This window comes from Heptranchias perlo, chromosome 20 (genome assembly GCF_035084215.1).
Source record: "Heptranchias perlo isolate sHepPer1 chromosome 20, sHepPer1.hap1, whole genome shotgun sequence".
Lineage (NCBI taxonomy): Eukaryota > Metazoa > Chordata > Chondrichthyes > Hexanchiformes > Hexanchidae > Heptranchias > Heptranchias perlo.
This window is the reverse complement of record NC_090344.1, coordinates 11,282,426-11,306,819: the sequence shown is the minus strand read 5'-3', so window position 1 is coordinate 11,306,819 and position 24,394 is coordinate 11,282,426. Positions and strand designations below refer to the sequence as shown.

The following is a 24,394-nucleotide window of genomic DNA, read 5'->3' as shown; positions in this document are numbered from 1 at the left end:
ATGCCACCAGCCTGTCTATATCCTTTGAAGTCTATTACTATCCGTATCACTGTTCACTACCCTTCCAAGTTTTGTTTCATCTGCAAATTTTGAAATTGTGCTCTGTGCACTCAAGTCCAAGTCATTAATATATATCAGGAAAAGCACTGGTCCCAGCACTGATCCCTGGGGAACGCCACTGTGCACCTCTCGCCTGTTCGAAAAACAACAGTTCACCAGTAATCTGATTCCTGCTGTTCGTCAATTCTGCATTTATGTTGTTTCTGCCCCGTTTATTCCATGGGCCGCAATCTTGATGAGAAGCCCACCATGTGGCACTTTAGCAAACACCTTTTGAAAGTCCTTATACACCACATCAACTAAATTGCCCTCATCTATCCTCTCTGTTACCTCATCAAAAAACTCTAACAGGTCAGTTAAACACGATTTGCCTTTAACAAATCCGTGCTGCCTTTCCCTAATCAATCCACCCTCGCCCAAGTGGCTGTTAATTCTGTCCCGGGTTATGGTTTCTGAACGTTTCCCCACCACTGAGGTTAAACTGACTGGCCTATAATTGCTGGGTTTAGCCGTACACCCTTTTTTGGACAAGGGTGTAACCTTTGCAATTTTCCAGTTCGCTGGCACCACACACATGTTGATAGATAATGGCCAGTACCTCCGCAATTTCCACCCTTACTTCCCTCAACAACCTAGCATGCATCCCATCCGGACGTGGTGGCTTATCTACTTTAAGTACAGCCAGCCGTTCAAGTGCCTCTTCTTTATCAATTTTTAGACCATCCAGTATCTCAACGATAACTTCCTTTGCTGAGACTCTGTCTTCTTGGTAAAGATAGATGCAAAATACTCATTTGTTACATCGGCCATCCCCTCTGCCTCCATGAGTAGATCTCCTTTATCGTGCCGAATCGGCCTCACCCCTCCCCTTACTACCCGTTTACTGTTTACATGCCTGTCGAAGTCTTTTGGATTCCCTTTTATGTTGGCCGTCAGTCCATAGTCATATTTCTCTTTGCCTCTCATTTCCTTTTTCACTTCCCCTCTGAACGCCCTAAATTCGGCCTGGTGAATTAACGCATAAAAAATTTATCATTTCTTTCAGCCGGAAACAGAAAGTTACTGGTTGATCAATGGCGATTTGAACAAGTATTCGTCTTTTTTACAGAGTTTAATGAGTTTTGCGAAATTAATACAGTGAACTAATACAGTAAAGTTGAATTCCTGATCGGGAACCGCCTCAGACAGCGCATTACTGCCCATCCCTGGGATACAAGATACGATCGAAACTTTGACAACACATCGCAGGTCCCGCTGCAAAGACACAGCTTGCCAGCTGTTCCGAAATCTGGAGCCTGGACAGGGAGTTAAACGCTGGACCTTCAGCTCACTGCCCACTTTGAAAGTCTGATACTCTACCGACTGAGCTACTCAGGCTCGATACTACATAAGCTCCCATCGTACATATTCATGGGAGGCCTCTGAATCATCCCTGCAGCCGGCGAGCAAGGGTGAGGTCCGTTTGATAAAATTCTCAGCAACGTGTTGAGGAGAATCCTTGTTCCTGTTGAACATGATGTAAGAAACATGGACAGTGAACTCGTGAGTTTACAATTCTTCTTCTATGTGCCAAATGTCTTGTCATTCGTTTGCACCAATTAAAATAACACTTTACCCAGCGGCTCAAATGCTGAACTTGTCCCACACGGGAGTTGGAAAAGGCCTCTCGACCTTTCAGCGTATTAACATCTGGAAGCTGAATAATTTCTTCCGTTACACAGTGACACCAGGCAGAATATTTCCCTTCCAAATTTTGCCAACACGAAACTTCCAACCGATGAATATCGGCTCAACGAAAAGAAGAATTGTTTGTTTGGTTCTTTAGATTTAAAGATCTCGTACCGGCCCCTTTGCCATATGAGCTGCCGCTAAAAGCCCCCTCTCCCCCTATGAACAAGTAAACTGGCACCTGCTATTGCAAGACGGCAGGCCGGAGGAACCCAAGAGCTCCCATGGGAACACTGAGAAGTAGATGCGTTATTGAACATACCAGTTGTACATTGAACTCCAGTCAAAATGTTCGGAGTAAAAGGTTTGATTGTTTTAGAAGACGCTCGAACTCACACCCTGGTCATTTCTGGAGTCCATACTGCTATAAATAAGTAACGCACGCTCAATAATTGTGCAACACGAGAGCAGCGAACAACCGACAGCATCAGCGCTCCTGCCAAACAGCTTCATTTTCGGTCTCTCAATTATCACTTCGAGATCTTTCTCAAACAGAAGCCTCCAATCAAGATGCGCTTCGTTAAATAACAATTCTTAAATCAAGAGAGTTTTGATCGATCATGACTGAAGCATGTACAATTTCCTCACTTGTTCCTTTCAATCCCCTGGGATGGTAAACATCAGGTCCTGGAGATTTGTCTATCTTTAGCCTAATTATTTTCTCCATTGCCATTATTTTACTAAAACGAAACCCCTTGATTTATTAACAGCTTTCCTCGTGTCTCTGCTATGTTAGCCTCATCCATTTCTGTGACGACCGATGCTAAGTAAAAATTTAGCAACTCTGCCATTTCCTGATTTTCAATTACAATATCACCTCCATCTGTCTTCAAGCGGCCCACATTACTCCAAGCCTCCCTTCGTTCTCTTAATATATTTGGAAAAACCTTGAGAGTTGTCCTAATTTTCCCTCACAAGTTTTTCTCCTTTTCCTTTTTTGCTCCTCTTACGCTTTTTTTTAGTTTCAGCACGACAATAAACAACACTTCGCTGTAAAGTTCGGCTCAATAGTTCTCCAATGTCAGAGCGAGAATTGTCTGATCCCCGAATTTATTTGATGTAACAAATACAATCACACATAATCATCCGTGTAACAACGCACTGATGGATACACAAAGATAAACACAGCGAGAAATCCAGTCAGTGTCGGAATGCACAGGTGAACGGACAAGCGAAACAGACAAAGACAAAACGGCCTGAACCCCCAAAAGTGAAGTGTCGCTGATAGATATTAATGAGAGGAGGTGGAGATAAAGTGTCATCAATTGGCGCTGTGGCTTAGTTGGTTAAAGCGTCTGTCTAGTAAACAGAAGATCCTGGGTTCAACTCCCAGCAGTGCCTTGTGCAGCTGGTTATTTTACCTAATTTGTGGAATTGAGCGACAAAATAACACTGTGGTGTTTGTTCAGGAGGAAACGGATAACCGAATGACTGTTCAAAAACGCCCTTTCATTGTGCAGACAGACCTCTCATGGAATGTGTCTGTAACACGTTAATTTAAAGACACGTTCTTGTTTCTGGGCTCGTTGTGGTCGTGGTTTCATTCACGATTTGAGGTTCAAACCCGGAAGTGGTCCTAATTTGGACCTGGACTTGTGATCTTGACCTGCGGTGCAAACGTTTGCAAAGAGGGAAAGGAAGTCCCCAAATCACTCCACCTGAATCGCCAGGCCCGGATGAAATACATCCCAGGCTGTTACCAGAAGCAAGGAAGGAAATAGCGGAGGCTCTGACCATCATTTTCCAATCCTCCCTGGCTACAGATGTGATGCCGGAGGATTGGAAGACTGTTGAAGTTGTACCGTTGTTCAAAAAGGGAGAAAGGGATAGATCGAATTATTGCAGGCCAGTCAGCCTAACCTCTATATTGAGCACAATTCTGGGGGAAAGTATTAATCTTCATTTAAAAAGGCACGGATTAATGAAGGACAGTCAGCATGGATTTGTTGAGGGAAGGTCGTTTGAATTGAATATTTTGTGGAGGTATCAAGGAAGGTCGATGAGGGTAGTGCGTTTTTTGTAGTCTACATCGATTTTAGTGAGGCTTTTGACAAATTCCTACATGGCAGATTGTTCAAAAATGTAAAAGCCCATTGGATCCAAGGGAAATTGGCAAGTTGATCCAAAATTGACTGAGTGGCAGCAAGCAAAGGGTAATTGTCGACGGGTGTTTTTGTGCCTCCAAGGCTGTCTCGAGTAGGGTTCCGCAGGGCTCCGTACGAGGTCGCTGCTTTTCGTAGCACAGATCATTGATTTGGATTTAAATGTAGGAGGTATTATTAACAAGTTTGCAGAAGATACAAAAATTGGTCGTGTGGTTGATGGGGAGGAGGGAAGCTGTGGACTGCAGGAAAATATCAGTGGACTGGACAGGTGGATAGAATAGTGGCAAATGCAATTCAATCTGGAGAATGAGGTATCGCATTTAGGGAGGGCAAACAAGGGAAGGGAATACACAATAAATATTGAAACTAATTTGCCATTTACACGCCCATTTTGCAAGTTTACTGACGTCTTCCTGTATTTTTCGCATTTTTCTTTTGTATTAACTACAGCTCCCAATTAGGTGCCGTCTGTCAATTTTGAAATTGTATTTCCGATTCCTGTGACCAAATCATTAATGTAAATTGTGAACAACAGTGGTCCCAGCACCGATAAATTGTGAACAGTTGTCCCACCACCGATAAATTATGAACAACAGTGGTCCCAGCACCGACAAATTGTGAACAACAGTTGTCCCAGCACCGATAAATTGTGAACAACAGTGGTCCCAGCACCGATAAATTGTGAACAACAGTGGTCCCAGCACCGATAAATTGTGGGCAACAGTGGTCCCAGCACCGATAAATTGTGAGCAACAGTGGTCCCAGCACCGATAAATTGTGAACAACAGTTGTCCCAGCACCGATAATTTGTGAACAACAAGTGGTCCCAGCACCGATAAATTGTGAACAACAGTTGTCCCATCACCGATAAATTGTGAACAACAGTGGCCCCAGCATCGATAAATTGTGAACAACAGTGGTCCCAGCACCGATAAATTGTGAACAACAGTGGTCCCAGCACCGATAAATTGTGAACAGCAGTGATCCCAGCACCGATAAATTGTGAACAACAGTGGTCCAAGCACCGATAAATTGTGAACAACAGTGGCCCCAGCACCGATAAATTGTGAACAACAGTGGTCCCAGCACCGATAAATTGTGAACAACAGTGGTCCCAGCACCGATAAATTGTGAATAACAGTGGTCCCAGCACCGATAAATTGTGAACAACAGTGGCCCCAGCACCGATAAATTGTGAACAACAGTGGTCCCAGCAGCGATAAATTGCGAACAACAGTGGTCCCAGGACTTTTGACCTTGAACTGCATTTGAAACTTCGGCATAAAAGGAAATGAAGTCCCCAAATCGCCCCACGTGGCTCTCAAACGCATTGGGGAGAAGTTCAATGCAAACAATCAGGACTTTAAAAGCAACTCAACGACCTGCACTTTCTTTGATTAAGTTTTGTTCGCCATTATATTTGACCGTGAAATCGCTCTCGGCTTTCATCTAGCTGAAGCAGAGTGTGGCCGCTTTGTATCTGCGAGCATGTCGGTGACGTGGTTAGCTTTGACACTGATCGCTTCTAATTTGTAAAATTTCACCAAGCGTCAGCGAAAAGAAACCGAGAATCGAATTGTCCATGTAAGTGATGAATTGAAGGGATTGGTGATCCAAGCAGATCTGGAAAATGCACAGTGCAATCGGTCAGGAGTTCCAAATCCACCCTCCAGCCACTCACCAATCATATTAACTGAGCTTTACTCTGGTCCATTGTCACCGCGCTGAAATCGAGTATTTCTCCGGCATGTTTTTCTTCATAGTTGCTGGTTTAAGAGTGAAGACCGGCTGTTTGGATTTTCACTCCTCCAAGCTTCAACTATTCATTTTGGACTGACTGCAGACAGTTGTTATATTGGTCGCTGCAAACTCAAAGTTTAGCCCAATTAATTATTGGTTCAGCAAGTGACCTCTTCGCCTGTCTAGTTGGTGCTGTCGGTTTGCACGGAAGTTTGATGGTTCGAGCTCTGATTTGATTTTTCCTCAGGATTCTTCGCCTCAAAGTTCCAGGGTTTCAATGTATGTTTTGGAAGCAAGAAAATCACAATTCTCCTTGGCAGACAAGCCCCCGAAAGGCCCTAAGGGAGGCCGCACTCGCTGCAGGAGAGATGGTTCACTGTGACATGGAGATTTCTGTCGTGAGCGAGACCAGACTGTTTCTATGTTCAGAGAATAAATGTCACACCCTTTATGTTGGAAAAGCAAAACGTTGGGGATTTTTGTATCAGATGTTGCTCGTTGCGTTACTTTCATCTTGATCGTAGAACCGGTTCGGGCGTTCCTGTGATAAACGGTGACAATCGCCTATTCATTTTAAATTTAACAACAGCTGCACTGAGATTTTAATCATACCCTTAAGATACAGTCTGTAAAATGATGAAATTTGTTCACCTGCAAAGCATAAAAATCTTATTAAAGTTTTGATTGTCTCTCGATAACCACGTCAGCATCTACTTCAGTATGAAATAGAAAGTTATCGTTTGATTAATGGTGAATAAAACAGTCATTCATCTACCAACAGGGTTTAATTAGTTTCATGTAATTTATTTAATAATTTCATAACTCTTGCTAAAGTTAATTCCCTGATTTAGAATCGAACTCATGTGGTCGGGGATCCCAAGGTTGCACACGGAACACAGTGGAACTGGTAAGATTTAATTTTGTTTCACTCTTCCGTGATTCATTCAGCTCTGTGTTTTTTCTCAGGCCTCTCATCTCTCCCTTCTTTTCAGCTTCTGACTGCGGATATTCTTGTGGTTAAATATGAATAATATAGAATATCTCACAGCCCCATCTTTACCCTTCTCTGCTGGTGTTGCAGGTTCGATCACCCTTGGCCGTACAGTTCTGTACAAAACCAAACTGTACGCAGATACCGACGGTGTCTCTTCTTCACCCCCGACAGAAGCAGGAGGAGATGCTACATTAAACTGCCAATTGCTTCAGATGATTCACGATGGACCTGCGTGGCCTTGCAGTTTTCCCAGGAGCTGCATTCGGTGAGTGAATTTTGGAAATGGAAACATGTCCATCAGCAGCTTGTGGGAGTATTTTACCTCTCTTTCCATTTCATGTACATGCCGAGTTGCACTTGGTGCTTTCATTGCCTGAACATGACCTTCTGTCGCGATCGTAGTTTGAACAGAAAATGCCATTTTGTGCGAGCAGCTTGTCTGGCAGGAAAATTACCTGAATTACAAAGAGGCAAGCAGGAAAGGCCGCGTTGGACTGCCTGTTCGCAGCAAAGAATTTTCAGCGTTTCCTTGTGGTCCAGTGTTTAGATTCGGTCATCACCATGGCAACGGATCGACTGGTGTCTGTCTCGACATCCGCATTTGAACACTATACTATAAGTGCAATGTACTCAAATTGCTGATGTTTTCACTGTAAGGGCGAAGAGACATAAATGTGTGTATATTAGCTAAAAATTGATCAGCTGGGTTGCACCTTTGCTTCTCCCCCCGTCTCAGTCTTTCCATCTTTACCCTTCTCTGCTGGTGTTGCAGGTTCGATCATCCTTGGCCGTTCAAGAAAGCCTGAGAAGTCCATCAGGGGAAAACTCAGAGAGTCAAGAGACAGAGACAGGGAGAGATTAAAGTATAGAAACAAATAGTATAAATATCAAGCTCTGCGAACGAGCAGAATTTAAGATGGAGCTTGGGAGAGATTCTTTCACATGCCGTGCAACTTTGCAAATGACAATTGGACTCCGAATTGGAAGCGTTTGCCTCGCTGGAGCATCTATCTGAGGGAGGGAACACGGTCCATCAACTCCAGTTCATATTTATTTGAACATTGAACAAATCTTTAAGAAATAGTGCTACGAGCAGGATTCGAACCTGCGTAGGAAAACACCATTGGATTTCGAGTCCAACGCCTTAACCACTCGGCCATCGCAGCTGTGAAATAACCTGACAGCTACTGCTACCAAAAGGGTGCAACCAGTGCAGAATTCGGTGCCACTCATCGCCGATCGGCCATCCGGCAATCCATCCGATCACTTTTTCTATTCCGATGTGCAGCAATGTGAAGTTGTACACTAACTATTTCATATCAACAATATTAGCCTCTCTTTACCACATTCGTTTTCAATGTGCGACTTGTAATGCCAAGTGAGACTTTGCAGAATTAATTGCTCTAATGTTACATTGTTGTCTCCCTCGGCATCCGCAGATTATCCACTCTCCCACAAGTATAACAGTGACTACACTTCAAAAATACTTCATTGGTTGTAAAGCACTTTGGGAGGTCTTGAGGTCGTGAAAAGCGCTTTATAAATACAAGACTTTCTTTCTTTTTATAGTGGAATAAAATTACTGATGTTTTCACTGTGAGGACGAAGAGACATTAATGTGTAGACATTAGCTGCGAATTCATCATCTGGGTTAGATTTTTACTTTTCCTACCGTCTCAGTCATTCTATCTTCACCCTTCTCTGCTGGTGTCGCAGGTTCGATCAGCTATGGCCGTTCAAGGCTGCCTGAGAAGTCCATCAGGGGAAACACAGAGAGACAAAGACAGAGAGAGATGGAGAGATAAAAGTACAGAAAAAACCTAACATCAAGTCAGCAGAATTTAAGATGGAGATTGGGAATCATAGAAGCGTCACTGCACAGATGGAGGCCATTCGGCCCATCGAGCCTGTGCCGGCTCTCTTTAAGTGCAATTCAGATCGTCCCATTCCCCCGTTCTTTCTACGGACACCTGCAAATATTTTCCCTTCAAATACTTATCCAATTCCTTTTAGAAACCACGATTAATTCTGCTTCCACCACCCTTTCAGCCGATGCATTCCAGATTATATCTACTCGCTAGTTTAAAAAGTTTTTCCTCATATCGCCTATGGTTCTTTTGTCAACCACCGTAAATCTGCGTCCTCTGGTTCTCGACCCTTCCGCCAACGGGAGCAGTTTCTCTTTATTTACTTTATCTAAACCCGTCATGATTTTGAACACTTCTATCAAATCTCCACTCAACCTTCTCTGCTCTAAGGGAACAACACCAGCTTCTCCAGTCTACCCACGTAACTGAAGACCTCATCCCTGGAATCATTCCAGTAAATGTTTCTCCACCCTCTCTGATGCCTTCACATCCTTTATAAAGTGTGGTGCCCAGTTTTGGACAGTTGTGGAATATTGTGAAGTTCCCTTCACGTATCTTGATATTTGGCAAGAGACCACTGGGCTCCCAATTAAAAGGATCTGCCTCGGTGGAGTATCTCACTGAGGGAAGGGATTGCAGCCCGTTATCTCCAGTTCATATTTATTTGAGCATTGAACAAAACTTTACACAATAGCGCCGATAGCACGATTCCAACTTCTGCCGGAATACCCCATTGGGTTTCAGATCGAACATCTTAACCACTCGACTGCCGCAGCTGCGAACGCCTTTGATGCACGGCTGTAAATCAGAATGCACAGGGTACTCACAGGAGATTTGTGAGACTATATGTTCTTTCAGACATGTTTCCAACTGGACACATGCAGCCGCTACCGTCCGGACGTTGCTGTTTCACTGGTAAAATTCTCACCTGCCACCCGAGGAGACGGGGATTGATTCCCGGCCGATTCAAGAGCATTTTCATTCTGCACCGATGAGATCGCCTGAAAAAGGATACATTCACATTCAGCTTCAATCTGCACACCACGTTGAGACATTTTCCTTTCCCTGTGTGGTTTTGCGTCGACAAACCCTCTGCGTTCTGGCCTCTGAACGTCAAACATTCTCTGAAACTAAGTCAATCCTGTATTCTGCAACGCTGGAAAGATGTGGGAAACAAATGAATGAATTTCCACTGAAAATAGTGACACAGGAGGGCTCGTCCGGGAATTTGAACCCCGGACCTCTCACATATCAATAAGTGAAACGCCCAAAGTGAAAATCATAATCCGAGACCAACGAGCCGTCAGTAACACAGCCGTGCAACCAGTCGAAAGTTTCCCTGCTATCCACAACCGATCGCCTGTCCTTTTAGACCGCTCTGTCCATCCAATCATCGAATCATAGAATGGTTAAAGCACAGATGGAAGTCAATTCGGCCCATCCAGACCGTGCCATCTCTTTGTAAGAGCAATCCAGTTAGTCTCATTCCCCCGCTGTTAGCCCGTGGCCCTGCAATTTTTCCCTTCAAATATTTATCCAATTCCTTTTTGAAAGCCACGATTGAATCAGCTTCCACCGTTTGAGACAGCACATCTGGATCATAACAACTCTCTGCGTAAAAAATTTTTACTCATTTCGCGTTTGGTTTCTTTGCCAATCACCTTAAATCTATGTCGTCTGGTTCTCGACCTTTCTGCCAATGGGAACAGCTACTCTTTATTTACTTTTTCTAAACCCTTCATGATATTGAACACTTCAATCAAATCTCCTTTCAACCGACTCTGCTATAAGAACAATCCCAACTTCTCCAGTCTGTCCACATAACTGAAGTCCCTCATCCCTGGAGCCATTCCATTAAATCTTTTCTGCACCCTCTCTAAGGCCTTCACATCCTTCCTAAAATGCGGTGCCCAGAATTGGACACAATGCTCTGGTTGTGGCCGAACCAGTGTTTATAAAGGTTCAACATAACTTTCTTGAGTTTGTACTCTATGCCTCTATTTATAAAGCCCATGACCACGTTCTCAGCCTGTCCTGCCACCTTCAAAGATGTGTGTACATATGCCCCCAGGACTCTCTATTCCCGCACCTCATTTGTATCATTTAGTTTATATTGCCTCTCCTCATTCTTCCTGCCAAAATATATCAGTTCGCACTTCTCTGCATTAAATTTTATCTGCCATGTGTCCGCCCATTCCACCAGCCCGTCTGTGTACTCTTGAAGACTATTATTATCCTCTTCACTGTTTACTACAATTCCTAGTTTTGTGTTATCTATGAATTTTGAAATTGTTCCTGTCCGGACAAGTCCAAGTCATTAATATATATCAAAAAGCAGTGGTCCTCGTCCAGACCCATGGAAAACAACACTGTCTACCTTCCTCCAGTCCGAAAAAAATCCGTTCACCACGACTGTCTGTTTCCTGTCATTTATCCAATTTAATATCCATGCTTTTATTCCATGGGCTTCAATTTTGCTGACAAGCCTATTATGTGGCACTTTACTTCATCGAAAAACTCAATCAAGTTAGTTAAACAAGATTTGCCTTTAACAAATTCGTGTTGGCTTTCCTTTATTAATCTACACTTGTCGAACTGGCTGTTATTTTTATCCCGTATTTATCGTTTCCTAAAGCTTCTCTACCACCGAGTTTTAACTGACTGGCCTGTCGTTGCTGGGTTTATCCTTACACACGTTTTTAAAAAGGGAGTAACATTTGAGGTTTTCCAGTCGTCTGGCACCACCCCCATATCTCAGGACCGTGTGACTTACCCACTTTAATTACAGCCAGCCTTTCTAGTACCTCTTCTTTATCAATTTTTATCCCATCCAGCATCTCCACGACCTCCGCTTTTACTGACTCTGGCAGCTTCTTCTTCCTTGGTGAAGACAGATGCAAAGTACTCATTTAATACTTCAGCCTTGCCCTCTGCCTCCGTGCATCATCTGCTTTTCTGGCCCCGAATCTTAATTTGGATTCCGATGTGGTGCAATGTCAAGTTGCACACTAACTATTTCAAGTCAACAATATTGGTCACGTTTCATCAAATTCATTTATGGTGCATTTTCTTACAATGAAAACACGCATTGAAATCGGGGATATTGTATCGTCCCTTGGGGGTCATCGGACCACCAAATTTTGGGTTAAGAGCCGAACGCGCTGAATGATTGTACCAGAGAAAAACATCACATCGCATGATTAACAACATTAATATTTCACCGAGCTAAAGCTTGTGGTTGCAGTAACCAATGAACGTTGTTAAATTAATTCATGAAACTAATGTAATTCTGTGAAAGATGAATAATTGTTGTAACCGATAACTTTATGCTGCAGAATCACGGAAATACTAACATGGATAATGAAACTTTAAATAAGTTTTTGTGCTTTGTATGTGATGCACTTTCACCGTTTTCCACTTTCCAGACTGCATTTTAAGGGTCTGGTTTCAAATATTGATCGTTTACGACACCTGGAATTTGGTACAGCCGTTGTTAAAGTTAACAGAAAGGAACAAGAATTGTCCCTTCTCCAAGCACAAGTTGACGCTTGGGGGTTTATCCGAAGCAAGTTCCTCAATACTATGTTTTTATGCGGGAAATGAAATCGAGCTTTTTCACGTAAAAGGCGAACATGATGAGCACTACACCACAGAAACCTCAGCACACGATTTTGGCAGGACTCAGGGCCCTGCCCACTGGTTTAACAGCGGAGCAGTGTTTCAGGGGTGGGCTTTTCACTGTTCAGAACATAATTATCACCAGAATTAAATTTGTCGCATTAAAGTGCTCCTTATCTGTTAATTTCGATTTACACCCTTGCCAGTTTTATGCAGAAACAAGTAACAATGTTTAAGGGATGTGGTGTGTTCAATGATCCTGCAATAACCGCATTACGCAGTGTGAGAAGTAAAACACAGACCACCCAATGCGTGCCCCAAACCGATTGACGTAAAAAGTAAAAATGGCCTGTTAGCTCAGTTGGTTAGAACGTGGTGCTGAAAACGCCAAGGTCGCGGGTTCGATCCCCGTATGGGCCATCAGTAATTGATGATATTACTTTAGTGACTTTGAAAATCCGGACTTTACAAACACGGAAATTCACGCAAAAAGTCAGAGGAAATTGTGTTAGAAATAGCGTTCACAGCAATGTTTGATATATCTTTGTCCCTGGGACGGAGAAAAAAAATCTTTCTGTTCATTCTTCATTTATCCTTCTTTTCTCACTCGCCTTTCCGTGTCTGCATCTCTTTCCGTCTGTCTCTTTTCCCATCTCTCCATTTCTTTCCATTTCCGGAACCATTTTTCCAGGTCTGCTTTCTGACAAACATTACAACCTGTGTCACTCAGTATCAGGGCATGTTTACTAACACACATTGCAATCTGTGTCACTCAGTATCCGGGTATGTTTACTGACACACATTACAATCTGTGTCACGCAGTATCCGGGTATGTTTACTGAAAAACATTACAATCCGTGTCAAACAGTATCCGGGTGTGTTTACTGAAAAAACATTACAATCCGTGTCACACAGTATCCGGGTGTGTTTACTGAAAAAAACATTACAAACTGTGTCACTCAGTATCCGGGTATGTTGACTGACACACATTACAATCTGAGTCACTGAGTATCTAACAATGTGAAGCAACGAGTTTTATTCCCGCTGTGATATCTCTCTGTCGGTTTGCTGATAAACGTTTAACTCGGTGCTTGTTCCCTTTAATGATCACAAGCAGTTAGAAACAGACAGAGCGGAGATGAGGAAAAGGCATCAGTTCAGAAATCAAATGCTTCAAATCACATGTTCGCCGGCGCTGAGAGAGGCAAAAAACAGAGAAAAATGCAGAAAGAAATAAAGCTAAATAAAGATGCTATCAATATTTCTCATCCTTGATGCTTCTCTACTCCTTCCCCAAGCCTCCAGCGCCGGTTAAAATTTCTGTGTAAATTAATGCGAGATTCGACCCAAAGAACGAGATCCAAACAACCAAATTTTGCTGAAATTCGGGATTCAACCAGGGACTTTCAAATTTTTGGATTCTCAACTAAGCTATATCGACTCCATCCCAAGTTAGAGTGTATGGCGTTGCTTTGGAAAAAACAAACATCAACCGGGTGGAATTGCCTCTCCCGCTCATTCCTTACCTCGGGGGAATGGGACCCGACCAGATCTCGGAACTCAGGTTATGTTAATGTTCTGCTGATGATATCTTAATATTATCTTGTGTTTGGGCCACTTTTAACCAGGTTCGTGGACACATTCTTCTATCATCCCGTCTCCCACATCGCGCCTCTCTCTCATTCATTCTTTCATCCATTGAAGCCATCAGGTAGCGGGAATCAGAGCTCACCCTCAAACCCCCAACACACAAACCCCCAGTCAATAATTTACACTCTTCATAAACACAAAATGGTAATACACCAGGGGAGACTTCACAGTTATGGACACGGAACGAAATACACCAAAGTGTTTATAAACACAGAAAGTGGACACACCAGGGGAGACCACACAGTTTTGGACACGGAGTGAAAAACACTTTAGTTTTCATGAGAAGTTACAGAACACGTAATGTCTGTAAAATTTCCATTCTTTTCCCGGCACTGATGGGCTCTGAAGGGAGAGATGGGCCCGCAGACACTTTGATCCGCACTGATCCCGAGCTGCAGGTGAATTGAAATAAATTTCAATCAGTAGCAGCGAGCGGTTGGAGAGAGATCAATGTCCAGAATCAAGGAGGACATTTCTGATACTGCCCTTGAATCTAATTTATATCAAATACTCCTTGAACTCTCTGCCGGGGGAATTTGGAACTGAGGATCGCTTGTGAAATCAGCCTAAAGATAAAAACACAAACCACCCGAAGTGGGGCTCGAAACCACGAGCCTGACAATAGAAAACTCAGCACAGGCCTGGGATATTCCTGCTCTGTGGGGCTCAGTCCCACTCCGGTGAGATCAGGAAACGCACCCCAGAACGGAAACTGTGCTTTTCCTGCTTTGTTTGGAGCAGGTGAACTGCCTCTGCCCAGTGTGACTGCGTCGATGACTTTCCAGCTCTGATGGGTAATTGAATTCCTTCCCACAGTCCCCACATTTCCACAGTTTCTCCGTGGTCCGGGTCTCCTTGTGTCTCTCCAGGTTGGACGATCAGTTGAAGCCTCGTCCACACGCAGGACACGTGTACGGTTTCTCCCCGCTGTGAATGGTGCAATGTTTTTTCAGACTGTGTAACTGGTGAAAGCTCTTTGCACAGTCAGTGCATTGGAACACTCTCACTCGGGTGTGTGTGTCTCGGTGCTTTTCCAGTCACACTGATGTTTGTATTCTTGTCCCACAGACAGAAAAGACAAACATTTCTCCTTCCACATTCAAAGGTCGATGATATTCAGGTCCTGGTGAATCGAGTGACTCTGTCAGATCTTGATGTGATATTTGGTTTGAATTTCCCGTCTGCAAATCCTCCCCTTCTGATACCCTGTAAAAGTTCACAAAAGTCATCACTCTAAATAAAGGATCGAAATTTGGAACAGACAATTCTAGTTTCTATGGAACTTTACATCCTCTCTTTTCCGCCAAAGCCGTAAATCCCCGTCCCACACACTCTCCCTCCTCCCTGTGCTGAAATCCAAACCCATCCCACCATCTCCAATATTTCTTCCCTCCTCTCCCAGTTTTCTCCCTCCCTCTCCTCTGATTGGGTTCAGGTCTACACCCGCTGTGGGCAGAGTGAGGATAAAATAAATGAGGCAATGGTTTTCTCTCCTGGTCACTGGGACACAGAAGCCCCGCCCACTCTTTGTAACCGGTCACTGGGACCCTGAAACCCCGCCCACTCTTTGTTCCCGGTCACTGGGACCCTGAAACCCCGCCCACTCGTTGTTCCAGTGCCAAGATGGTCGCGCATGCGCCAAGATTCTACCATGACTTCCGCTCGCAAGATGGCGGCCAGTCACACTGATTTTCGGACGGCTGCTGGTCGGGCCTGTCACCGAGGTGCAAACACTGGGCCTGTGGACTCGGATTTGTGGCCTCAAGACGCCATCAGGTGCTTGTGACGCTTCTCCGCCTAACCATAGGTCCAATTACTCCCCCGTCTTCCCCCGGCCTCCGACACGCCTGTTCCTCCTCAGTCCTTCGCCACCACTCGCACTGCGCATGCTCATAGCACAGCCCGGTCCTGGCACCGCGCACTGGACTCCTGTATTCATTGATAGGGCACATTCTGAGGCACGGGGGACTGTGGGGAAATGCCCCGCAATTGAAAGCCGGAATTGGTGAACAGAAAATTAATTATTGTCATCCCATCGAGGTTGGTGCCAGGGAAGCAACAAACATAATAAATAAATAAATTATACAGAAACCTGAGTGCTCAGCCCTTCCCTGGCCGCTACTTTTCCGTTAGTCAGTCGCAACTCAGGCCCGACCCGCCCAGTCTGGTTTAATTGCTAAATGTTCTCTCACACGAATTCAGACCTGTCATTCTCAGGGAAACTGACGATGTCTCATTTTTTCTGTGCCCTACCCGAGAGCCAGTTAATGGCTTTAATAAGCTGGCAACAATTTTTGCAAAAGTGGAAGGAGGTGAAAAATTCCACGAGCGATGCCTCAATACACAAGGGACCACGAACAATGTGACAGCAAATCGAGGGCAGCTTGCACTGGACACCAAATCCGGGAACAACTTACACTGAGACACCAAATCCAGGGACCACTTACACTGGGACACCAAATCCAGGAAACACTAACACTGAGACACCAAATCCAAGGACACGTACACAGGGATACGAAATCTCGAGACCACTTACACAGAGACACCAAATCCAGGGACCACTTGCACTGAGACGCCAAGTCCAGGGATTATTTACATTTGGACACCAAATACAGGGATCAGTTACACAGAGACACCAAATCCAGCGACCACTAAAATGGTGACATCCTTTTTGCACCTTCTCCAGTATCTCTATATCCTACATATAATATGGAGACCAGAACTGTTCACAGTACTCCAAGTGTAGTCTAATCAAGGTTCTATACAAGTTTAACATAGCTTTCCAATTCTATCCCTCCAGAATTGAACCCGAGTGTTTGGTTTGCTTTTTAATGGCTATTTTAACCTGCATCACTAATTTTAGTGATTTGTGGATCTGTGTCCCCAGATCTCTCTACTCCTCTACCCCATATAGACTCTTATTATCCAAGCATTATGAGGCCTCCTTGTTCTTGCTACCAAGATGCTCCACTTCATCCTCATCTTTATTAAAATTAATTTGCCAATTACACCCCCATTCTGCAAGTTTATTAATGTCTTCTTGTATATTTTTGTAGTCTTGATCAGTATCAGCTTTACCCCGCCTCAAACTGGTGTCATCCGTAAATTTTGAAATTGTCCATCCGATTCCCGAGTCCAAATCGTTTATATAAATTGTGAACTGTCGTCCCAGCACCGATCATTGTGGAACACCACTTTCCACCTTTTACCAGTCTGAGTAGCGACCCTTAACCCCTACTTTCTGCTTTAGTGCAGTGATCAAGAGAAATCTCTTTACACAGGGAGTTGTGAAATTGTGGAAATCACTTCCAAAGTTCTTTAATGACAAGTTCTCCTCATGTTTTTATCCAAGACATCACACAGCCCAGTCATTTACTCCAAATATTGATGCAATGGTTCAAGCTAAGAGGTGCCAGGTATCGGGAGCAACAGTAGCAATAAATAAAATCTAAACGTAAGTAAGTACCAATATAGTTAATCTTCATCTATTTCCAGTTTAATAACTTTTGCGGAATGTGGCCCAGGACAAGTGCCATGTTATCAGATCAGGCTCACCATCGAAAATGAGTTTGACACCCCTGAGATGGACAATGTGAACCGGATTACCATCATCCACTAACCCAGCAACTTCTTCAAAAAACTCAAGCAAGTTTGTAAGACACGACCTTGTTTTTCGGAAGCCGCGTTGAGTATCTCTAATGGCTCCTTCTCTTTCCCCGTGGTCAAAACAGCATCGCTTAGGATCCATTCAAGCATCTTCCATCTGATCGATGTCACACTGATGGGCCCGTCATCCCCTGTCTCTGATTTGTCCCCTTTAATGAAAATGGGAACTACGTGAGCTACCTTCCAATCTCAGGGGACAATCCCTGACTCTATTGAGCTGTTGAAGATACAGGCAAGGGGCTCACAGACCACCCGTCCCATCTCTTAAAACACCCGTGGGTGAATATCATCTGGACCTGGAGCACAATCTATTTTGAGATTTCGTATTTTATCCAAGATGACATCACTTTCTATTTTAATATTTATGATGTTATTGTCGACAGCACATCCCACAGCTGGAATCTCAGCATCAATCACAGGATTGTAGGCTGATGAGAAATAATCATTTAACAGCTCTGCCATCGTCCGGGAATCTGTCCTGAACTGCCTTTCAGTGGACCTAAACTATCTTTCATGGTCTTCTGACTCCCGACGCAGCTGAAAAGGCGTTTGCTTTTATTCCCACAATTGTGCACCATCTTCTTTTCCAATGATCTCGTAGCTTCTCTAATGGCTGATTTTGACCCCCTCGATTGTGGGTGATATTTGACACTATCCTTCTATAAACTGAATTGATCCTGATCTGACCTGAGTTAAATGTAAGACAGTTCGGGGAGTCAGGAATCATTCACCCTGAGACCTAAACTAACAGGTAAAACCCCAGACGGTTCCTTCGTAAGGTTTCCTCTGGTTCCTCGGCAGATATTTATCAGGATGCCGAAACCCAGCTTTCTTACAGTCCACTCCTGGAGGTCCCACTCCCTGAGCCGACAACCTTCAGCAGTGTCAGTGGTGGAGTTCACAAATGAACTGAAACCCTTCGGAATGCGAAAACAATTTTGCGTTTCGAAAATAAAAGGACTGACATTTATTGTGGAAACAGTCTGGTGTCGCTCACTGCAGAAACATCCATGTCAGAGTGAAGCGGCTCTCCTGAAATCTTTCGACCTTGTCTGTCAAGAAGAATTCTGATTTCCGTGAAGGCTAAATGGTGGAAGATTGGCCGTGCTCAGCTGGCCATTGAAACCGTGCATTTTTTTGCAGACAAAACATATATTTGAAAACAGGAAATGCGAGACCATGAAACTTAAGGTAAAATTTTCCCTCCCGTCCCTGGGTGGGCTCGAACCACCAACCTTTCAGTTAACAGCCGAACGCGCTAACCGATTGCGCCACAGAGACACGACACGTTTGTTTTTGAGCCATTGATTCAACCAGCTAAAAATTCAGGTTGCCGCGATCAATATAACATCTCTCCACTATCAGTTTACTTTTCCAAAATAAAGGGTGTGAAGCTTGCATGAGTGAAAATCTGTGCTCTATTATTTCTGAACATTAAACTCACCTTGCCATTAAACATTTGTATGTTGGAAGTCTTAGTCGCATCGTGGCAGAGAGGATTGATTTTTCGAGCTGTGATTCTCCATTCTCTGCTCCAGTAATATTCAGGTGTGGTGAAAATGAGATGAGATGAAACGAGCAGGTCCAACGAGCAGGTCTGTGGCACTACACGGTGTCTACAAAGTTGTCTCTTGTACTTACAGTGCAGCGGACGGCAGTTTTCACCATTAAACCAGTAACTATGATGTTAAGAAAAAATGTGGCTGACAAACATTCGATTTCAGCGCGGTGACACTGGGTCATAGTAAATTTCAGATAATGCGATTGCCGAGTGGCGAGAAGGTGGATTTGGAACTCCTGTGCGGCTGCACTGCGCATTGTCCAGATCTGCTTGGAGCGATATTCATTCAATTCATCACTGACAGGGACAGTTTGATTCAATGTCTCTTTTTTCTTGTAATTGGTGAGATTTCAAAAGTTGAAACCGACCCCTGCTGACCCCAACCTCGCCACTTACACGCTGACAGATACAATGCGGTCACAGTCTGGTTCATTGAGATGAAATCCGAAAGCGATTTGACAGTCGAATGCAAAGCGAACTAAACTCATTGAAAGAAAGTGCAGGTCACAGAGGTGCCTTTAAAGTCCCGATTGTTCGAAGCAGAACTGGAAAATGCGCAATGCAGCAGCACAGGAATTCCAAATGAACTCTCCGTGGAGGTAAATGAGTGACAGGAGCAGAAGGAGATGCCACGTGAAAGATTTGGACCCAGACCTGCTGCATGAGACTTTAAATGTTGTTCACCTTTAACTGTCGCTCATAGTGTCAGAACTGTCACTGTTATCATTAGCCTTCTTGCACTGCAACTCCTCAATAGCCCCAGGTTATCACAGCATCGCTTTCTTCAAATTGAATCCCAGTGTGAAAACTGACACGATTTCAAACCTAAGCAAAGGTGTGCGAGATTGGAAGGAGAGTGCGAGTGGAGATCATGGGCCGGGGGGGCAGTGATATCATCACCTGAGCATAAAGATATCCCACATACCAAAGAAGCAGGGAGATGAGATCTTTGTGTCTATTTTCCCGGCATGTGCAAAATCCATCCCTTCTCAATGGCCAGCACTGTTCTTTCCCTCTCTCCCTGCTGTCCAGGTCAGGATGGGATTCATGAATTCCCCTGTGTTTTCATCAAGCATCTAATTCACCTGGCAGCTGGAGGAGTAGAGGAAGCGGGAGGGGAAAAATAGTCAGAAACAGGAGATGCCACGTGAAACGGGCGGAATCTTTTGCGTTCCAGTTGCTTCAAATGATCCACTGCAGCCCTGCCTCGCCTCGTAGCTTTCCCAGGAGCTGCATCGATTCGTGCATTTTGGAAATGGAAACAGAGACATCCGCTGCTTGTAGGAGTATTTCACCTCAATTTTCCATTTCACGCGCAGGCCTACCCGCACTCGGTACTGTCATGGCCTGAACACGTCTTTCGTGTTCACAAAGAAAATGCCACTTTGTGCGAGCAGGTGTTTGGACTGGACTGCACTGAGCTGGGACACTGGGAGCATTCAATGAATGAAATCAGTACTTCAAACAGAAAACATTCTTCACTCACTCATCCTGATACATTAGCGTCTCGATTCTTGAATTATTGTTTCATTCATTGCAAAATAGGAACAGGAATAGGCCATTCAGCCCCTCGAGCCTCCAGGTTAATACATACTTCTTGAGTTGGGGTGCCCAGAACTGAATGCTGTCCTCCAGATGGCGTCTCACCAGATCTCTGCGCAGCTGAAACATAACTTCCACCTCTTTCCATTCGACCCCTCTTTCGATAAACGGGGAGAGTGAGAGCTCAAGAGAGAAAGCGAGAGAGAGCAAAAGGAAGAGAAAGAGGGAGAGAGAGCACTATGCATTGACAAACTTTCTCAGGAGTTCATTTGAAACCCCATTGAGCTTTCGAACCACTTGCTCTACCGCATCAAAAGTTCATAAGCAGCATATGGGTAATGTGAAATCATATAATTCATAACCGGTTTAGTCGCTCAATGGGTAGCACATCGGACTTTTCGCTCAGAAATTGTGTGTTCGCATCGCACCACCGTTAAATTTTAGTTCGTTGATTTCGCAGCTGGGAAGTGAAATTTTGCAGCGAAACCGGAACAGGATCATTAATATCTATCAAGGAAGGGAAACAGCCCCCATCCACTTGCTCTTATACAAGTGGCTCCAGTCCCACCCGAATTTATAATGCTTAATCCACTCTGAGCTGGATTGGCGAAACACTCTTAAGAAGGAGGCTCACCATCTGCTCACCGCGAAAGTCAATCTGCTGGACTTCCAGCTCTGTCAGACGGGATGTTCCTTCAGACAGGTTTCTAACTGGACACATTCATCCTGCTGCGGTGCGAGCATTGGTGCTTGAGGGGTAGAATTCTTGCTTGCAGTAATTCTATTCCTGTAAAAGTAGCACGTGAAGAACGCAAGATGGAAAGTATCGTGGCTGAGCGGTCTAACGCGCTGGTTTAAAGCTCAAGCTAAATCCCATAATTTGTAGATGGATCAAAATCATAGTTTGTAGCTCCAATTCCGAAGCCTCCCTCTGTAAACGAAGAAGACTAAACATCTCATCTGCGATTGCGACAGAGTAGGCTGGAGGAACCACATGGCTGAACAAATAACTAGATGCATTGCGAAACACACCAATTGTAAATAGAAACTTAGAAAATTGGAGCAGGAGTCGGAAATTCGGCCGTTCGAGCCTGCCCCGCCATTCAATACGTACATGGCTGATCCTGGACCTCAATACCATATTCCCGCTCTCTCCCCATACCCCTTGATGCCTTTTGTGACGAGAAATCTATCCAGCTCCTTCTTACATATATTCATTGACTTGGCCTCCACAGTCTTCAGTGGTAGAGAATTCCATAGGTTCACCACCCTCTGAGTGAAGAAATTTCTCCTCATCTCAGTCCGAAATGTTCTCATCTGCTATTGCAACAGCATACGCCGGAGGAACCACACGGCGATGCAAAGAAGGAGATGCATTTTGGAACGCACCAATTGTACCTTCAACTCCGGCCGAAATTTTCACAAGGAAAAGGATTGGTTGGTTTCGGTGGGCCTCGACTAACAACCTCGCCATTTCCCGGCCCTGGACTGTCAGATAAGGACCGCGCACTGACTGGTTGCGCCGCTGGAGCCCAGTCACTTTGATCACCTGTCCCACTCTGCTGGAAAGAATCTTAAGGTGAGAGGCCCTTACCTGTGGAAAAGTGTCCAGTCATTGCGATGAAAATAATATCTGAACTTTCACTTTCAGTTTCTTTCACATCCTCTGCTCCATCGCACGACAATCGGGTTTTCTGCGAACAGGCCAAAATGAACATTGGCAGAGATTCTAACAGCAGTGGGATTCAAACCCACGCCTCCGTAGAAATTTGATGGAACACCTGAGGCCGCGAGGGCACGCTACCATAATGTCACAGTAATGTTCAAAGAGCTGTTTAATGCTCAAATAAATGAATTAAAGCTAATTGACCGCATTTACCCCGTGCTGGGGTTGTTCTCCTTGGAGCAGAGAACATTGAGAGGAGATTTGATAGAAGTGTTCAAAATAATGTAAAGTTGAGATAAAGTAAATAAATAGAAACTGTTCCCATTGGCGGAAGGGTCGAGAAGCAGAGGACACAGATTTAAGGTGATTGTCAAAAGACCCAAAGGCGACATGGGGAAACACTTCTTTACCAACGAGTAGTTGTAATCTGGAATGCGCAGCCTGAAAGGATGGTGGAAGCAGATCCAATCGTGGCTTTCAAAAAGGAATTTGATAAGTACTTGAAGGGAAAAAATGCAGGGCTGCCGGGAAGGAGCGGGGGAATGGGACTCACTGGGTTGCTCTTACAATGAGCCTGCACGGGCTCGATTGGCTGAATAACTTCCTTCTGTACTGTAACCATACCTCAAGGGCAATGAGGGATGGGCAATAAATGCTGGCCTCGCCAGCGACGCCCACATCCCATGAACGAACTCAAAAAATAATGACTGTATAATTCTATTTATACAGTTTATTTTCATTGCATGCATTTCCCTATCTCTACCTGTCTCTGTCTCTTGTGTTATCCCCTGATGGACTTCTCAGGCTTCCTTGAACGGTGATGGCTGATCTAACCTGCAACACCAGCAGAGGAGGTTAAAGAAAGATTGGGACAGGAGGAAAAGTAAAGGGGCAACCCAGCTGCTGCAGTCAATGCCTACACATTAATGCCTCTTCGCTCTCACAGTGAAACAGAGGCACCAATTTGATTAAAGTATACTTATAGTAGATTGTATATTAACACCATTCCGAGACAGACGGCAATCATATCATGGAATCATAGAAAGTTACCCGACAGAAGGAGGCTATTCGGCCCTTCGTGTCTGAGCTGTCCGAAAAAGAGGTATCGAGCCTCAACCCACTTTCCAGATTTTGGTCCACAGTCTTATGGGCCAACCCCTCTGCCTCCATGAGTCGATCTCCTTGATGCTCCCAAATCAGAGTCGGGTTCTTACTACCCGTTTAATGTTTACATGCCTGTGGAAGACTTTTGGTTTGCCTTTTATGTTGGCCGCCAGTCTATTCTCATACCCTCTCCTTGCCCCTCTTATTTCCCCTTTCAGTTCCCCTCTGAACTTTCCATATTCTGCCTGGTGATTGAATAAAAAAAAAGTTAGGATTTCCGTCAGCCTGAAACAGAAAGTCATTAGTTGATTAATGGCTATTTGAACAACTATTCTTCTTTTTTCAGAGTTTAATGAGTATTGCGAAATTAATACAGTAAACTATTTTGTAGAAGTTAATTCGCTGAACGGGAAAGGGACCCGTCTCCCACACTGAGAGCATTTGCAGACGGCAGCTGTGTTCTGAGGGTTTCCGATAACACCGTGCGCAGTCGAGTTTTTGTAGTGTAGTGGTTATCACGTTCGCCGAACACGCGAAAAGTCCCCGGTTTCAAACCGGGCAGCAACATTTTTGGGCCACCCCCTCTGCCTCCATGAGTCGATCTCCGATATGATCCCGAATCAGCGTCGGGTTCTTCCGACCCGTTTCATGTTTACATGCCTGTGGAAGACTTTGGATTACCTTTTATGTTGGCCGCCAGTCCATTCTCATACCCTCTCTTTGCCCCTCTTATTTCCCCTTTCAGTTCCCCTCTGAACGTTCTGTATTCTGCCTGGTGATTGAATAAAAAAAAGTTAGGATTTCCGTCAGCCTGAAACAGAAAGTTATTAGTTGATTAATGGCGATTTGAACAACGATTCGTCTTTTTTCAGAGTTTAATGAGTATTGCGAAATTAATACAGTGAACTATTTTGTTGAAGTTAATCCCCTGAACGGGAAAGGGACCCGTTTCCACACTGAGAGCATTTGCAGTCGGCAGCTATCTTCTGAAGTTTTCCGATAGCGAAATGGATAACAGAGTTTCTGTAGTGTAGTGGTTATCACGTTCGCCTAACACGCGAAAGGTCCCCGGTTCGAAACCGGGCAGAAGCA

General features: G+C 44.4%; 5 non-coding genes across 5 annotated transcripts; 3 read left to right on the top strand and 2 right to left on the bottom strand.

The window, feature by feature from the left end:
• The first annotated feature begins 3,055 nt into the window (after positions 1-3,055).
• trnat-agu (transfer RNA threonine (anticodon AGU)) lies at positions 3,056-3,129 on the top strand. The gene has a single exon. It is a non-coding gene; the product is annotated as a tRNA-Thr (tRNA).
• A 4,582-nt stretch (positions 3,130-7,711) lies between these two features.
• On the bottom strand, positions 7,712-7,793 carry trnas-cga (transfer RNA serine (anticodon CGA)). Its single transcript has one exon. It is a non-coding gene; the product is annotated as a tRNA-Ser (tRNA).
• A 4,666-nt stretch (positions 7,794-12,459) lies between these two features.
• On the top strand, positions 12,460-12,533 carry trnaf-gaa (transfer RNA phenylalanine (anticodon GAA)). The gene has a single exon. It is a non-coding gene; the product is annotated as a tRNA-Phe (tRNA).
• Positions 12,534-18,636: 6,103 nt separating this feature from the next.
• trnan-guu (transfer RNA asparagine (anticodon GUU)) lies at positions 18,637-18,710 on the bottom strand. The gene has a single exon. It is a non-coding gene; the product is annotated as a tRNA-Asn (tRNA).
• Positions 18,711-24,321: 5,611 nt separating this feature from the next.
• On the top strand, positions 24,322-24,394 carry trnav-aac (transfer RNA valine (anticodon AAC)). Its single transcript has one exon. It is a non-coding gene; the product is annotated as a tRNA-Val (tRNA).